This window comes from Grampus griseus (assembly GCF_964374135.1).
Source record: "Grampus griseus genome assembly, chromosome: 2".
Lineage (NCBI taxonomy): Eukaryota > Metazoa > Chordata > Mammalia > Artiodactyla > Delphinidae > Grampus > Grampus griseus.
In genome coordinates, this window is record NC_139018.1 from 92,709,914 (window position 1) to 92,725,228 (window position 15,315).

Genomic DNA, 15,315 nt, shown 5'->3' on the forward strand with positions numbered 1-15,315 from the left:
TTGCCTTATGTATTGAGGTGCTCCTATGTTGGGTGCATAAATATTTACAATTGTTATATCTTCTTGGATGGATCCCTTGATCATTATGTACTGTCCTTCTTTGTCTCTTGTCATAGTCTTTATTTTAAAGTCTATTTTGTCTGATATGAGAATTGCTACTCCAGCTTTCTTTTGGTTTCCATTTGCATGGAATATCTTTTTCCATCCCCTCACTTTCAGTCTGTATGTTCCTCTAGGTCTGAAGTGGGTCTCTTGTAGACAGCATACATATGGGTCTTGTTTTTGTATCCATTCAGCCAGTCTGTGTCTTTTGGTGGGAGCATTTAATCCATGTACATTTAAGGTAATTATCGATATGTATGTTCCTATACCCATTTTCATAATTGTTTTGGGTTTGTTATTGTAGGTCTTTTCCTTCTCTTGTGTTTCTTGCCTAGAGAAGATCCTTTAGCATTTGTGGTAAAGCTGGTTTTGTGGTGCTGATCTCTCTCAGGTTTTGCTTGTCTGTAAACATTTTAATTTCTCCAATAAATCTGAATGAGATCCTTGCTGGATAGAGTAATCTTGGTTGTAGGTTTTTCTCCTTCATCACTTTAAATATATCCTGCCACTCCCTTCTGGCTGCAGAGTTTCTGCTGAAAGATCAGCTGTTAACCATGGGGATTCCCTTGTGTGTTATTTGTTGTTTTTCCCTTGCTGCTTTTTATTTTTTTTATTTTTATTTTTTGCAGTACACAGACCTCTCACTTTTGGGGCCTCTCCCATTGTGGAACACGGGCTCTGGACGCGCAGGCTCAGCAGCCATGACTCACAGGCTCAGCCGCTCCATGGCATGTGGGATCTTCCCGGACCGGGGCATGAACCCATATCCCCTGCATCAGCAGGTGGACTCTCAACCACTGTGCCACTAGGGAAGCCCTCCCTTGCTGCTTTTAATATGTTTTCTTTGTATTTAATTTTTGATAGTTTGATTAATATGTGTCTTGGAGTGTTTCTCGTTGGATTTATCCTGTATGGGACTCTCTGTGCTTCCTGGACTTGATTAACTATTTCCTTTCCCATATTAGGGAAGTTTTCAACTCTAATGTCTTCAAATATTTTCTCAGTCCCTTTCTTTTTCTCTTCTTCTTCTGTGACCCCTATAATTCGAATGTTGGTGCGTTTAACGTTGTTCCAGAGGTCTCTGGGACTGTCTTCAGTTCTTTTTACTCTTTTCTCTTTATTCTGCTCTGCAGTTGTTATTTCCACTATTTTATCCTCCACGTCACTTATCTGTTCTTCTGCCTCAGTTATTCTGCTATTGATCCCTTCTAGATCATTTTTAATTTCATTTATTTTGTTGTTCATCATTGCTTCTTTCATCTTTGGTTCTTCTAGGTCCTTGTTAAATGTTTCTTGCATTTTCTCTATTCTATTTCCAAGATTTTGGATCATCTTTACTATCGTTATTCTGAATTCTTTTTCAGGTAGACTGCCTATTTCCTCTTCATTTGTTAGGTCTGGTGGGTTTTTACCTTGCTCCTTCATCTGCTGTGTGTTTTTCTGTCTTCTCATTTTGCTTCTCTTACTGTGTTTGGGGTCTCCTTTTTGCAGGCTGCAGGTTTGTAGTTCCCATTGTTTTTGATGTCTGTCCCCAGTGGCTAACGTTGGTTCAGTGGGTTGTGTAGGCTTCCTGATGGAGGGGACTAGTGCCTGTGTTCTGGTGGATGAGGCTGCATCTTGTCTTTCTGGTGGGCAGGTCCACGTCTGGTGGTGTTTTGGGGTGTCTGTGGCCTTATTATGACTTTAGGCAGCCTCTCTGCTAATGGGTGGGGTTGTGTTCCTGTCTTGCTAGTTGTTTGGCCTAGGGTGTCCAGCACTGTAGCTTACTGGTCACTGGTTGAAGCTGGGTGTTGGTGCCGAGATGGAAATCTTTGGGAGATTTTCGCCATTTGATATTACGTGGAGTTGGGAGGTCTCTGTTGGACCAATGTACTAAAGTTGGCTCTCCCACCTCAGAGGCGCAGCACTGACTCCTGGCTGGAGCACCAAGAGCCTGTCCTCCAAACGGCTCAGAAGAAAATGGAGAAAAAGTAGAAAGAAAGAAAGAACATAAAATAAAGTAAGATAAAATAAAGTTATTAAAATAAAAAGTAGTTATTAAGAAAAATTTTTTTTTAAAGTAAAAAAAAAATGGACGGACAGAAGCCTAGGACAAATGGTGAAAGCAAAGCTTTACAGACAAAATCTCACACAGAAGCATACACATTCACACTCACAAAAAGAAGAAAAGGAAAAAATAATCTATCTTGCTCCCAAAGTCCACCTCCTCAATTTGGGAGGATTCGTTGTCTATTCATGTATTCCAGAGATGCAGGGTACATCAAGCTGATTGTGGAGCTTTAATCCACTGCTTCTGAGGCTGCTGGGAGGGATTTCCCTTTCTCTTCTTTGTTCGCACAGCTCCTGCAGTTCAGCTTTGGATTTGGTCCCACCTCTGCATGTAGGTCGCTGGAGGACGTCTGTTCTTCCCTCAGACAGGACAGGGTTAAAGGAGCAGCTGATTCGGGGACTCTGGCTTACTCAGGCCGGGGGGGAGGGAGGGGTACGGAAGCGGGGAGAGCCTGCGGCGGCAGAGGCCGGCATGACATTGCACCAGCCTGAGGCTCATCGTGTGTTCTCCCGGGGAAGTTGTCCCTGGATCCCGGGGCCCTGGCAGTGGTGGGCTGCACAGGCTTCCGGGAGGGGAGGTGTGGAGAGTGACCTGTGCTCGCACACAGGCTTCTTGGTGGCGGCAGCAGCAGCCTTAGCATCTCATGCCCGTCTCTGGGGTCCGTGCTGTTAGCCGCAGCTTGCGCCTGTCTCTGGAGGTCCTTTAAGCAGTGCTCTTAATCTCCTCTCCTTGCGCACCAGGAGACAAAGAGGGAAGAAAAAGTCTCTTGCCTCTTCGGCAGGTCCAGACTTTTTCCCCGACTTCCTCCCGGCTAGGCCTGGTGCACTAACCCCTTCAGGCTGTGTTCACGCCGCAAACCCCTCTCCTCTCTCTGCGCTCCGACCGAAGCCCAAGCCTCAGCTCCCAGCCCCTGCCCGCGCTGGTGGGCGAGCAGACAAGCCTCTTGGGCTGGTGAGTGCCGGTCAGCACCGATGCTCTGTGCGGGAATCTCTCCGTATTGCCCTCCGCACCCCTGTGGCTGCGCTCTCCTCTGTGGCTCCGAAGCTACCCACCTCCACCACCCACAGTCTCCGCCCGCGAAGGGGCTTCCTAGTGTGTGGAAACCTTTCCTCCTTCACAGCTCCCTCCCGCTGGTGCAGGTCCCATCCCTATGCTTTGTCTCTGTTTATTCTTTTTTCTTTTGCCCTACCCAGGTACGTGGGGACTTTCTTGCCTTTTGGGAGGTCTGAGGTCTTCTGCCAGCATTCAGTGGGTGTTCTGTAGGAGTTGTTCCACGTGTAGATTATTTCTGATGTATCTGTGGGGAGGAAGGTGATCTCCGCGTCTTACTCTTCCGCCAACTTCCTCAACCCTCCTATGGTATCTTTTAACCATAACTTGAGTCAAAGAATTAATTCTTGAACTGAAAAACACTTCTGTGTTTGTTCCCTTACACAAATGCTTACATAATTTTGCTTTACACATAACCTTTCTCTGCAAATTTATAGTAACTGAAAGTAATTTCCAGAAAGTCAAATAGTTCCTCACAACATCTCTATGAAGTATATTTAGAGAGAGGTTGGAATAGTTGTTTTTCAAACAAAAAGTAAAGGCAAAGAAGGATGAGGTGATAGATTAAGACTACACAGTCAATCACTGTTTATACTAGTTTATAGCTTAGTTCCTTCATTCAGGAAATATTCCATAATATTCCCATTAGTAATCTAGTTCTTCATATATTAGGATATATTTCTTGTGTTTCGTCTTATACTCCTGTCCTTTTAAAAAAACACAAAAATTTTTATTGTCTCACAGTTCTAGAGGCTTGAAATCCGAGATCAAGGTGTCAGCAGTGTTGATTCCTTCTGAGAGTTGTGAGGAAGTCTCTGTTCCAGGCCTCTCCCCTAGCTTCTGGTGGTTTGCTGGCAATCTTTGGTGTTCCCTGACTTGTAGAAGCATCACTCTGATCTCTGCCTTGATGTTCACAGAGTGTTCTCCCTGTATGTGTGTCTGCCTTCAAAATTTCCCTTTTTTATAAGGATATCAGTCATATTGGATTAGGACCCACCCTAATGACCTCATTTTAAGTTTATTTCCTCTGTAAAGACCCTATCTCCAGGAACGAGGGGAAGATGGCGGAAGAGTAAGATGCAGAGATCACGTTCCTCCCCACAGATACACCAGAAATACACCTACACATGGAACAACTCCTACAAGAACACCTACTGAATGCTGGCAGAAGACCTCAGACCTCCCAAAAGGCAAGAAAGTCCCCACGTACCTGGGTAGGGCGAAAGAAAAAAGAATAAACAGAGACAAAGCATAGGGACGGGACCTGCACCAGCGGGAGGGAGCTGTGAAGGAGGAAAGGTTTCCACACACTAGGAAGCCCCTTCGCAGGCGGAGACTGTGGGTGGCAGAGGGGGAAAGCTTTGGAGCCGCAGAGGAGCGCAGAAACAGGGGTGCGGAGGGCAAAGCAGAGAGATTCCTGCACAGAGGATCAGTGCTGACCAGCACTCACCAGCCCGAGAGGCTTGTCTGCTCACCTGCCGGGGTGGGAGGGGCTGGGAGCTGAGGCTTGGGCTTCGGTCGGAGCGCAGGGAGAGGACTAGGGTTGGTGGCGTGAACACAGCCTGTAGGGGGTTAGTGCGCCATGGCTAGCCGGGAGGGAGTCAGGGGAAAAGTCTGGAACTGCCGAAGAGGCAAGAGACTTTTTCTTCCCTCTTTATTTCCCGGTGCACGAGGAGAGGGGATTAAGAGCAGTTCTTAAAGGAGCTCCAGAGACGGGCGCGAGCCGCAGCTAAAAGCGCAGACCCCAGAGACGGGCATGAGACGCAAAGGCTGCTGCTACCACCACCAAGAAGCCTGTGTGCGAGCACAGGTCACTATCCACACCCCCCTTCCGGGAAGCCTGTGCAGTCTGCCACTGCCAGGGTCCCAGGATCCAGGGACAACTTCCCCGGGAGAACGCACGGCGCACCTCAGGCTGTGCAACGTCACGCCAGTCTCTACCGCCGCAGGCTTGCCCCGCACTCCGGACCCCTCCCTCCTCCCGGCCTGAGTGAGCCAGAGTCCCCGAATCAGCTGCTCCTTTCACCCTGTCCTGTCTGAGCGAAGAACAGATGCCCTCCGGCGACCTACACGCAGAGGTAGGGCCAAATCCAAAGCTGAGCCCCGGGAGCTGTGCGAACAGAGAAGAAAAAGGGAAATCTCTCCCAGCAGCCTCAGGAGCAGCAGATTAAAGCTCCACAATCAACTTGATGTAACCTGCATCTGTGGAATACTTGAATAGCCAACGAATCATTCCAAATTGAGGAGTTGGACTTTGAGAGCAAGATTTATGATTTTTTCCCCTTTTCCTCTTTTTGTGAGTGTGAATGTGTATGCTTCTGTGTGAGATTTTGTCTGTATAGCTTTGCTTTCACCGTTTGTCCTAGGGTTCTATTTGTCCATTTTTTTGTAGTTGCTTTTCTCTTTAAAAAAATTTTTTTCTTAATAATTATTTTTTATTTTAATAAATTTATTTCATTTTATCTTACTTTAATTTATTTTCTTTCTTTCTTTCTTTCTTTTTCTTTCTTTCTTTCTTTCTTTCTTTCTTTCCTTCATTCCTTCCTTCCTCCCTCCCTCCCTCCCTGCTTTCTTTCTTCCTTCCTTCCTTCCTTCCTTTCTTCCTTTCTTTCTTTCTTTTTTCTTTCTTTCTTTCTACTTTTTCTCCCTTTTATTCTGAGCCGTGTGGATGAAAGTCTCTTTGTGCTGCAGCCAGGAGTCAGTGCTGTGCCTCTGAGGTGGGAGAGCCAACTTCAGAACACTGCTCCACAAGAGACCTCCCAGCTCCACATAATATCAAACGGCGAAAATCTCCCAGAGATCTCCATCTCAACAGCAGCACCCAGCTTTACTCAACGACCAGTAAGCTACAGTGCTGGACACCCTAGGCCAAACAACTAGCAAGACAGGAAATCAACACCACACATTAGCAGAGAGGCTGCCTAAAATCATAATAAAGCCACAGACATCCCCAAACACACCACCAGACGTGGACCTATCCACCAGAAAGTCAAGATCCAGCCTCATCCACCAGAACACAGGCACTAGTCCCCTCCATCAGGAAGCCTACACAACCCACTGAATCAACTTTAGCCACCGGAGACAGACACCAAAAACAACGGGAACTACAAACCTGCAGCCTCAAAAAAGGAGACCCCAAACACAGTAAGATAAGAAAAATGAGAAGACAGAAAAACACACAGCAGATGAAGGAGCAAGGTAGAAACCCACCAGATGTAACAAATGAAGAGGAAATAGGCAGTCCACCTGAAAAAGAATTCAGAATAACGATAGTAAAGATGATCCAAAATCTTGGAAATAGAATAGACAAAATACAAGAAACATTTAACAAGGACCTAGAAGAACTAAAGATGAAACAAGCAATGATGAACAACAAAATAAATGAAATTAAAAATACTCTAGATGGGATCAATAGCCAAATAACTAAGGCAGAAGAATGGATAAATGACCTGTAAAATAAAGAGTGGAAATAACTACTGCAGAGCAGAATAATGAAAAAAGAATAAATAGAACTGAGGACAGTCTCAGAGACCTCTGGGACAACATTAAACGCATCAACATTCGAATTATAGGGGTTCCAGAAGAGGAAGAGAAAAAGAAAGGGACTGAGAAAATATTTGAAGAGATTATATTTGAAAACTTCCCTAATATGGGAAAGGAAATAGTTAATCAAGTCCAGGAAACACAGAGAGTCCCACACAGGATAAATCCAAGGAGAAATACGCCAAGACACATATTAATCAAACTATCAAAAATTAAATACAAAGAAAACATATTAAAAGCAGCAAGGGAAAAACAAGTAACACACAAGGGAATCCCCATAAGGTGAACAGCTGATCTTTCAGCAGAAACTCTGCAAGCCAGAAGGGACTGGCAGGACATATTTAAAGTGATGAAGGAGAAAAACCTACAACCAAGATTACTCTACCCAGCAAGGATCTCATTCAGATTTGATGAGAAATAAAAAACTTTACAGACAAGCAAAAGCTGAGAGAGATCAGCACCACCAAACCAGTTTTACAACAAATGCTAAAGGATCTTCTCTAGGCAAGAAACACAAGAAAAGGAAAAGACCTACAATAATGAACCCAAAACAACTAAGAAAATGGGAATAGGAACATACATATCGATAATTACCTTAAATGTAAATGGACTAAATGCTCCCACCAAAAGACAGATTGGCTGAATGGATACAAAAACAAGACCCATATATATGCTGTCTACAAGAGATCCACTTCAGACCTAGAGGAATATACAGACTGAAAATGAGGGGATGGAAAAAGATATTCCATGCAAATGGAAACCAAAAGAAAGCTGGAGTAGCAATTCTCATATCAGAAAAAAATAGACTTTAAAATAAAGACTATGACAAGAGACAAAGAAGGACAGTACATAATGATCAAGGGATCCATCCAAGAAGAAGATATAACAATTGTAAATATTTATGCACCCAACATAGGAGCACCTCAATACATAAGGCAAATGCTAACAGCCATAAAAGGGGAAATCGACAGTAACACATTCATAGTAGGGGACTTTAACACCCCACTTTCACCAATGGACAGGTCATCCAAAATGAAAATAAATAAGGAAACACAAGCTTTAAATGATACATGAAACAAGATGGACTTAATTGATATTTATAGGACATTCCATCCAAAAACAACAGAATACACATTTTTCTCAAGTGCTCATGGAACATTCTCAAGGATAGATGATATCTTGGGTCACAAATCAAGCCTTGGTAAATTTAAGAAAATTGGAATTGCATCAAGTATCTTTTCTGACCACAACACTATGAGACTAGATATCAATTACAGGAAAAGAGCTGAAAAAAGTACAGACACATGGAGGCTAAACAATACACTACTTAATAACGAAGTGATCACTGATGAAATCAAAGAGGAAATCAAAAAATACCTAGAAACAAATGACAATGGAGACACGATGACCCAAATCCTATGGGATGCAGCAAAAGCAGTTCTAAGAGGGAAGTTTATAGCAATACAATCCTACCTTAAGAAACAGGAAACATCTCGAATAAACAACCTAACCTTGCACCTAAAGCAATTAGAGAAAAAAGAACAAAACCCAAAGTTAGCAGAAGGAAAGAAATCATAAAGATCAGATCAGAAATAAATGAAAAAGGAACGAAGGAAACCATAGCAAACATCAATAAAAGTAAAAGCTGGTTCTTTGAGACGATAAACAAAATCGATAAACCATTAACCAGACTCATCAAGAAAAAAGGGAGAAGACTCAAATTAATAGAATTAGAAATGAACAAGGAGAAGTAACAAGTGACACTGCAGAAATACAAAAGATCATGAGAGATTACTACAAGCAACTCTATGGCAATAAAATGGACAACCTGGAAGAAATGGACAAATTCTTAGAAATGCACAACCTGCCAAGACTGAATCAGGAACAAATAGAAAATATGAACAGACCAATCACAAGCACTGAAATTGAAACTGTGATTAAAAATCTTCCAACAAACAAAAGTCCAGGACCAGAAGCCTTCACAGGCGAATTCTATCAAACATTTAGAGAAGAGCTAACACCTATCCTTCTCAAACTCTTCCAAAATATAGCAGATGGAGGAACACTCCCAAACTCATTCTACGAGGCCACCATCACCCGGATAGCAAAACCAGACAAGGATGTCACAAAGAAAGAAAACAACAGGTCAATATCACTGATGAATATAGATGCAAAAATCATCAACAAAATACTAGCAAACAGAATCCAACAGCACATTAAAAGGATCATACACCATGATCAAGTGGGGTTTATTCCAGGAATGAAAGGATTCTTCAATATACACAAATCAATCAGCGTAATACACCATATTAACTAATTGAAGGAGAAAAACCATATGATCACCTCAATAGATGCAGAGAAAGCTTTCGACAAAATTCAACACCCATTTATGATAAAAACCCTGCAGAAAGTAGCCATAGAGGGAACTTTCCTCAGCATTATAAAGGCCATATATGACAAACCCACAGCCAACGTAGTCCTGAATGGTGAAAAACTGAAACCATTTCCACTAAGATCAGGAACAAGACAAGGTTGACCACTCTGACCACTCTTATTCAGCACAGTTTTGGAAGTTTTAGCCACAGTAATCAGAGAGGAAAAGGAAATAAAAGGAATCCAAATCGGAAAAGAAGAAGTAAATTGGTCACTGTTTGCAGATGACATGATACTATACATAGAGAATCCTAAAGATGCTACTAGAAAACTACTAGAGCTAATCAATGAATTTGGTAAAGTAGCAGGATACAATATTAATGCACAGAAATCTCTGGCATTCCTATACACTAATGATGAAAAATCTGAAAGTGAAATCAAGAAAACACTCCCATTTACCACTGCAACAAAAAGAAGAAAATATCTAGGAATAAACCTACCTAAGGAGACAAAAGACCTGTGTGCAGAAAATTATAAGACACTGATGAAAGACATTAAAGATGATACAAATAGATGGAGAGATATACCATGTTCTTGGATTGGAAGAATCAACATTGTGAAAATGAGTATACTACCCAAAGCAATCTACAGATTCAATGCAATCCCTATCAAACTACCTCTGGCATTTTTCACAGAACTAGAACAAAAAATTTCACAATTTGTATGGAAACACAAGAGACCCCGAATAGCCAAAGCAATCTTGAGAACGAAAAACGGAGCTGGAGGAATCAGGCTCCCTGACTTCAGACTATACTACAAAGCTAGAGTAATCAAGACAGTATGGTACTGGCACAAAAACAGAAAGATAGATCAATGGAATAGGATAGAAAGCCCAGAGATAAACCCACGCACATATGGTCACCTTATCTTTGATAAAGGAGGCAGGAATGTACAGTGGAGAAAGGACAGCCTCTTCAATAAGTGGTGCTGGGAAAACTGGACAGGTACATGTGAAAGTATGAGATTAGATCACTCCCTAACACCATACACAAAAATAAGCTCAAAATGGATTAAAGACCTAAATGTAAGGCCAGAAACTATCAAACTCTTAGAGGAAAACATAGGCAGAACACTCTGAGATAAATCACAGCTAGATCGTTTTTGACCCACCTCCTAGAGAAATGGAAATAAAAACAAAAATAAACAAATGAGACCTAATGAAACTTAAAAGCTTTTGCACATCAAAGGAAACCATAAACAAGGCCAAAAGACAACCCTCAGAATGGGAGAAAATATTTGCAAATGAAGCAACTGACAAAGGATTAATCTCCAAAATTTATAAGCAGCTCATTCAGGTCAATAACGAAAAAACAAACAACCCAATCCAAAAATGGGCAGAAGACCTAAATAGACATTTCTCCAAAGAAGATATACAGACTGCGAACAAACACATGAAAGAATGCTCAACATCATTAATCATTAGAGAAATGCAAATCAAAACTACAATGAGATATCATCTCACACCGGTCAGAATGGCCATCATCAAAAAATCTACAAACAATAAATGCTGGAGAGGGTGTGGAGAAAAGGGAACACTGTTGCACTGCTGATCGCAATGTGAATTGGTACAGCCACTATGGAGAACAATATGGAGGTTCCTTAAAAAACTACAAATAGAACTACCATATGACCCAGCAATCCCACTACTGGGCATATACCCTGAGAAAACCATAATTCAAAAAGAGTCATGTACCAAAATGTTCATTGCAGCTCTATTTAAAATAGCCCAGAGATGGAAACAACCTAAGTGTCCATCAACAGATGAATGGATAAAGAAGATGTGATACATATATACAATGGAATATTACTCAGCCATAAAAATGAATGAAATTGAGTTATTTGTAGTGAGGTGGATGGACCTAGAGTCTGTCATACATAGTGAAGTAAGTCAGAAAAAGAAAGACAAATACCATATGCTAACATGTATATATGGAATTTAAGAAAAAATAATGTCATGAAGAACCTAGGGGTAAGACAGGAATAAAGACACAGACCTACTAGAGAATGGACTTGTAGATATGGGGAGGGGGATGGGTAAGCTGTGACTGAGCGAGAGAGTGGCATGGACATATATACACTACCAAACGTAAAATAGATAGCTAGTGGGAAGCAGCCGCATAGCACAGGGAGATCAGCTAGGTGGTTTGTGACCTCCTAGGGGGTGGGATAGGGAGGGTGGGAGGGAGGGAGACGCAAGAGGGAAGAGATATGGGAACATATGTATATGTACAACTAATTCACTTTGTTATAAAGCAGAAACTAACACACCATTGTAAAGCAATTATACTCCAATAAAGATGTAAAAGAAAAAAAAAAAGACCTTATCTGCAAATAAGATCACATTCCAAGGTAGCAGAGTTGGGACTTCAATATATGAATTTGAGAGGGGGGATACAATTCAATACAGATACTATGTAATAAAATAATAACAAAAGCACATGTTCATTTATTGTTAATAGATTCATTTAAAAGTATTTATTGAGGACACACTGCATAGAAAGCACTATGTTCATATGCCTTTTAAAAGGATAATTTTACCCCAATATTTTCCTGATTCTTCCCAGCGTACATTCCAAACCTGTCCCATCATATAATATCAGGAGGGAGCTTCAACTACTCTGACCCAAAAGCAAAGAAGAGAGAAGAGCTAAGGAAAGTTTAAAAAAGTTAACAAAAGTCAAAAAACACAGCAGAATGATTTTTTTACCATCAGCTATAATAAAGCAAAATGAGAGGTTTCCTAAACAGGACCCCATTTTCCTCTGCCTCCATTTAAGCAATGACTTTTACATAAGACTTTCTGTGGCATTTCTCTTTTTGTAATTCCTGATTCAGAATAAAATTGGAATTAATGACTGGGTAACTTCAGAAGATCAATAACTTATTATACCTGAAATATCTATTGTTAAAACAGTACAATACTCTCCCATCTAAAGTAAGAGGATAGGGACTTCCCTGGTGGCGTGGTGGTTAAGAATCTGCCTGCCAATGCAGGGGACACAGGTTCAAGCCCTGGCCTGGGAAGATCCCACATGCCCTGGCAACGAACAGTAGCTTCTGCTCGCCATAGCTAGAGAAAGCCTGCATGCAGCAGGGAAGGCCCAACACAGCCATAAATAAATAAATTAAAATAAATAAATAAATAAATAAAGTAAGAGGATAAAAGATTTCTCAAAGTAGAAGGACTCTAGAGATATCTGCTTCAGGGGACAGGTAGGTTCCATCCTATGTTGTTTTAATATAGGTTTTATTATTGCTTGGGTATGGTAAGGCCAACAGATCACGAGATGACTGCCATTGAAAAGATACTTTGTAATGTTCACAGATTCCAGTAGAAGCGGGTATATGATGCCATGGGGGTCAGGTTAGGACTTCAGCACATGAATTGGAAGCACCAAAGTTGGGCAAGAGGAAGTGAGAGAGGGGAGAAGTGTGAGCAAGATCTGTGGGAGGGAGCAGGCAAGCCAGGGTAAGCACGTTTAGGATTGACTACTTTGAATAATTTCAGCAGAAATTATTCTTGATCATCACCCATCTAATCCAACCTTTCCTCATAAATATGAAAGTGATGCCCAGAGGGGTAGACTGAGTTGCCCAGCTCACATAGCTTGTTAGTTATGGGTCTGGAAATACAACCCAGATGTTTCGACTCCCAAATTAATGTTCCCTGCTAAGCATACTTGCTACAAACTACTCATAGAACAGAGGTTCTGTCTATCAGACAGTAGTATGTTCTGTCTATCAGACAGTAGTATGATTCCAGCCCAGGCCCCCACAATGTCCCCAGCATCGCCTGTAGTTTTTGGAGAGGACACCTCTTGTTCTGGGATCTATCATTGCTTAATTATTCCCATGCAGACTGCTGCAAGTTCTTCTACAGGCTGTGACCTCCTTATAGGTCTGTTCTTTTCATGACCATCGTACATTCCCTCCTTTGTTGATAAAGCTCCAAGCCCGATCAGAGCCCTCTGCAACCCATCTAGACCCATTTCTGTTCTCCCAGGGAACCTGGACAGCATGAAGAGAGCACTGGAGAGTCCACCTTCTGGTCCTAATTAGTTACTGATTCTTTCATCAGATTTTCTTCTGATATTCAGCTCTTCACAGCAGTTTCTCCTCTTGAGCCTCCCTGTCCTGGCTGCAGCATTAGTATTAGTCTCCTCCAGAGTCAAAGAGATCCTGTGATAGATATTTTGTGACTTCTTGAGGGAAAATATTTCTTAGTCCTTTAGAATAACACCCAATGTCCTGAGCTGTAGAGAGGGCAGCATTTTGACTGTTCAACACTATTTATTCACTTTTTGTCTATCAGGTAAGCATGCAGTAATGGGCATGTACTATATGTAAGGCAATTCTCTAACTATGCTGGAGTTGGAAAAAATGGGTAAGAAAATGTTCTTACTATTAAAACAATCTAAAGGGAGAGATCAAATAAACAGTGGCAGAACTAGGATTATGTGGCAAAGACTGGCTAGCTGGTCATCCAACCGGTTTCCTTTTCATCCTTGATACAGTGTTAGATTAAATTTCTCAGCCTCCCATGCAGTTATCTGAGGGTAAATTACTGAGTTCTAATCAAAGAATGGTAAATTGAAATGCTATGCACCCATTTCATGTCTGGCCCATACAAACAATAAACATTGGAGAGGGTGTGGAGAAAATGGAACCCTCATACACTGTTAGTGGGAATGTAAATTGATACAGCCACTATGGAGAACAGTATGGAGGTTCCATAAAAAATTTAAAATGGAAGTACCATATGACCCAATAATCCCACTACTAGGCATATATCCAGAGAAAACCATAATTCAAAAAAACACATGCACCCCAATGTTCATAGCAGCACTATTTACAATAGCCAGGACATGGAAGCAATCTAAATGTCCATCAACAGAGGAATGGATAAAGAAGATGTGGTACATAGATACAATGGAATATTACTCAGCCATAAAAAGGAATGAAATTGGATCATTTGTAGAGACATGGATGGACCTAGAGAGTGTCATACAGAGTGAAGAGTGAAGTAAGTTAGAAAAAAACAAATATCATATAATAACGCATATATGTGGAATCTAGAAAAATGGTATAGATGATCTTATTTGCAAAGCAGAAATAGAGACACAGACATAGAGAACAAATGTATGGATACCAAGCGGGAGAGGGGTGGGGTGGGAGGAATTGGGAGACTGGGATTGACACATATACATTATTGATACTATGTATAAAATAGACAACTGATGGGAACATACTGTAAAGCATAGGGAGCTCTACCTAATGTGGTGACCTAAGGGGAGGGAAGTCCAAAAGGGAGGGGATAAACGTATGTGTATGGCTGATTCATTATATTGTGCAGTGGAGGCTAACACAACATGGTAAAGCAAACATACTCCAATAAAAATTAATTAGAAGAAAAAACTCACTTTAAAAACTGAAAAGTCCTTCATTGCTCTTTCCTTTTCTTTCAGCTTGATGCAGATGAACATAGCAACCTTGGAAGGCACATCTTAAAGATGGAAGAGCCATCAGATGGCAGGATCCTGGGTCCCTGAATCACCACTTGGAAGACAGCAGCACATCAATCAAGAATACACATTTGGGGGCTTCCCTGGTGGCGCAGTGGTTGACAGTCCGCCTGCCAATGCAGGGGACACGGGTTCATGCCCCGGTCCGGGAAGATCCCACATGCGGCGGAGCGGCTGGGCCCGTGAGCCATGGCCGCTGAGCCTGCGCGTCCAGAGCCTGTGCTCCGCAAACGGAGAGGCCACAACAGTGAGAGGCCCGCGTACAGCAAAAAAAAAAAAAAAAAAAAGAATACACATTTGGACCTTTCTTGAGTGAGAACTAAGCAAGCTTCCATTGCATTTAAGCCTTTATAGATTTGGGGATTGTAAGTTACAGCAGATAGCATTATCTAAACTAATGCAGAGTAGAATCCAAATCTCCTGACTCCTAGTTCAGTTCTGTTCCCTCCAAACCACAAATCCACATGATAGTATTATAATGCCCAAATTTTAACCCTAATAAATATATAAATCACATTCTAAGTCATCTAAGGGTATTACTACATGAAGAATCAAAATAAATTGGTATTAAGAAGGGGCATCTGCAATGCACGTAGTTCTGTGTGAAACAGTGGA